This window comes from Kryptolebias marmoratus, linkage group LG23 (assembly GCF_001649575.2).
Source record: "Kryptolebias marmoratus isolate JLee-2015 linkage group LG23, ASM164957v2, whole genome shotgun sequence".
In the NCBI taxonomy this organism is placed as follows: Eukaryota; Metazoa; Chordata; class Actinopteri; order Cyprinodontiformes; family Rivulidae; genus Kryptolebias; species Kryptolebias marmoratus.
The window spans coordinates 16,636,049-16,638,385 of record NC_051452.1 but is presented as its reverse complement, the minus strand read 5'-3'; the positions used below and the strand labels follow the sequence as shown (position 1 = coordinate 16,638,385).

At 39.0% G+C, this 2,337-nt stretch overlaps 1 protein-coding gene across 4 annotated transcripts in view; it reads right to left on the bottom strand.

Moving 5' to 3' along the window:
• The window catches only part of runx1 (RUNX family transcription factor 1), a 40,977-nt gene that overhangs the window by 10,538 nt on the left and 28,102 nt on the right, over nucleotides 1–2,337 (bottom strand). The gene's annotated exons all lie outside the window — the stretch shown is intronic.

The following is a 2,337-nucleotide window of genomic DNA, read 5'->3' as shown; positions in this document are numbered from 1 at the left end:
TTCACCCTATAAGTGAAATATGTATGCTGCCATGTTTGGAGTCAATTTTTTCAGCACAACCTCCCAAGTGTAAATTTCAAGTAATATTTTACGTTTGACCTACTGTATTACACAACAGACCTAAAATCACACAAAAAACAAAATCTGAGTGGAAAATTCTTAGTTTTTTTACTGTAAAAACCACAAACATACTTAATGAAATGTTTTTGCAACTTAGAATGCAAATATAATCAGTAATATTTGTAAACATGTGAACAAATTGAGCAAACAACAAAGTTATATACACTTTCTCCACTAAAATGTTGACAATTTTTTAGGTGTTTTTTAGACAAAACAATCATGAGTTATAATAAATTGCCATAAATCCTTTGTGCCACTCATATAAACGGTTTCTGTCCAAAACAAGGCAGAGGGGACATCACATTCTTAGTTTTGGTCATTTTCTATGTCCTGTTCATGCAGGATCATTCAGGCAAATGTTATAAAATATATACTGATGCATGCTCAACATATGCTTCCAAAATATGGATCTGAATCTGTCTCTTGTTATTATTTTGGCTGGAAGGGAGACAGACAAAACGTGTTCTGTTTCCAGTAATCCTCTAAAATAAAGCAATGAATCACCTAGTTCATCAACAAAGTCCTCACTGTCTGTCCAAGACTCTTTTTATTATTATTATTAATATTTTTATCTCCATTTCTGCCTCTGAGCTTCTCCTTCCATCAACTCTGGGTCTGAACCTCCAACAGAAGCTGGAGCTCCACGTTCAAAAACTGCCGAATTTTTTTGACTCAAACACAATAAAACTGAATAAATTTAACACTAAACACACCACACTCCACTCTATCTATAAAATCCAAACACGATAAATATCACAAAACTCATAACTCATTCCTGCGCTCGTTTTTTTTTTTTTTGTTGTTTTTTTTGGTGCCGCCGAACTTACTTTAATTTTTTGCGCCTTTCTTCTTTTTACTGTAGATTTTTGGTCACTTGACAGATAACTTTGAGCCTCCGTCAGATTGGAGAGGAGGGGCTGTTTTTTCATTCGGCTGGGTTGGGGGTGAGATCAAACGGAAGATGAGGGAGTTTTCTCCCGGTTTTGGCGCTTCTCGCTCTATTGCGCTGAAAATATGACGATGATTTTAAAAAGAAATACGTGTTGGGAATAATTTCTCATGACTCTGGTTTTCCTTGGCCTATCGAGATGATTTAAAAACTAGTGTAAAGCTTGAAGTCTGGACTTTCAACACAAATTAAAACGAAGTCTCTGAGAGGGCGGATCTTTCCCGCTAAAGTGTTTTAAATCGGTCATGTGACTTGGACGTGCTGGACTCAGAGGAGTTAAGATAGCCATGTTATTCCAAGTAAATAAAAAATAGCTTCATAGCTAGTTTATCATGACTTAACCAAAGTTAGTACTTTGTGCCGCAGTGAGTGACACACAGTTCACTTCCCACCTCAAGTGGCTCAGCCGGAGCCTGTGTCCGTTACTGCTGTTGCTCCTCCTACACATTGGACTAAACCATTTTCCAACAGGGAAGGGGTGGGGCAAAAAATTCCTTTGCTTTTCTTAGATTATTGGCGGATTTCTCTCTTTTTTTTGCCTTTTTATATTTATATTGATTGAATACACAGTGTCCTTCATTAAATTATTGGGGGGGACAAATCCACACTTCCCCAAGATTGGGGGGTCCGGACCCCCCCAACTCCCCCGGGATTTACGCCTATGCTCGCAGCCCAGTGAGATGCCACCTTTACACTCAGTATAGACATCTAAATACTCTCTGAAGCTGAACTTCTCAAAATTTCTTGTGGTCTTGGCTGCAGTTTTAGTTTTACCAAAGAACAATAAAATGTAATAATGTAAGCTATTTTTATCAGCACCATATGTTTGGAGAGTATTTTGAGGTCAGCAGTGTGCATGTTTGAAACTCCTAACATGAAGGACTGAAGGAAGTTATGTGACCTCTGTTGTAAGTTTGGCTGCAGCTCAAACTGGTTCGCAAAAATGCTTCATATTGTTATTTTAGCTTTTAACTTGTAAAAATTAACCCATAACCCTTGGCCACAATAAAAAAAAACAGAACAAATACAGTTCTATAGGTGTGGTAGTTGCTAAGCGTCATTCACAACACATACTCTGAGTGATGAAGCCTAGACTGGAAGACCTGCTTCAGCCTCACCTGCATCTAATCGCTGCGTCGAGCACCTCCACTCCAGCCTATCAGCATCAGACCGCGCCTCCATCTCAGCCCATCAGCATCCGACCGCGCCTCCAGTGTATCCAATCAGCGAGCAAGCCTTCGTTTAAAGGACTTCCATCATGGCCCCAT